Here is a 1,065-nt window from a genome sequence, read left to right on the forward strand (position 1 = left end):
GGCCACGCAAAGACAGGCTGCGGCTTTGGTCACGGGCAGACCCGCCGCGGCTCCAGCCGCAGGCACACACCGCCGCCCGGCGCGCAGTGAGTGCTGGAGTGCGGAGCGCGCCGCCCTGGCCGGTGGTCCACACGGACTAATGTCACTGGCCGTCAGATGCGTGGTGCAAAGGGTAGACGTTGGAAATGAGCTGACTGCAATTGAATGTTGCAGCTTTGTGCGGCACGTAAATGATCCGGGTTCCTGTCTGATGAGAGGGAAAAAGTGAAATTTCTGTTGGACTGGACGGCAAATGTTTGGTGTTGGGTTCACGGTACCCATCATCACTGGGCTTTACAACGCACTCAGCTGCTGAGGTTTGTGAGCGTGCATACTCAAAACCATAGTTACATAATTTGTATCAGTAATCAGTTCTGACTGAATGTTGAACATTTTTTTGAAACAAACATGGCTTGGCCATGTTGACACCAATAGTTGACACATTGCGTTCTACGGTCGCGCGGTCCTTAACTTCTCCGTACTGCCAAGATGAGATTCTGACAAAGCTTTTGAGTTCTATAGGCTTAGAAAAAGTTCACTGGAGCATGGTAAAGTGAAGAGAGCCGGTGATTTATATCATGTAAGCGGTTAACGCACGATTTATTTGGTTGATCGACTACAACGACTTTAATACTGTTCATGACATTCATTCCATTTTGCCTGTTAACGTTTTCAGGCAAAATTGATCTCGCGGTAGCTTCTGGCTTCTATTCCTGTTATGGAAGGTAAAAATAAAAAATGTAAAATTCAGGCCTTCTTGAACAATAGCTTATATTCGGTGATCTATGATCTTCTGCGGGGAGAGTGCTTTCAAGGGAACCTTTGTAAACCGTGTGCACATCCCTTGCCAAGGTTTCGGCTGCACGGCTGTGCTGAAATATAAGACCCAGCGGTTTGGAGCCCTTCATAAAGTCTTCGCCCCCATCCCAAAGTCGGATACGTCGCCTACGTCTGTGTACATAAAGCTCTCTCTCTCTCTCTCCTCTCTCTCTCTCTCTCTCTTCTCTCTCTCTCTCTCCTCTCGTC

This window comes from Pollicipes pollicipes, unplaced genomic scaffold (genome assembly GCF_011947565.3).
Source record: "Pollicipes pollicipes isolate AB1234 unplaced genomic scaffold, Ppol_2.1 Scaffold_3447;HRSCAF=4054_pilon_pilon_pilon, whole genome shotgun sequence".
NCBI classification, from domain to species: Eukaryota; Metazoa; Arthropoda; class Thecostraca; order Pollicipedomorpha; family Pollicipedidae; genus Pollicipes; species Pollicipes pollicipes.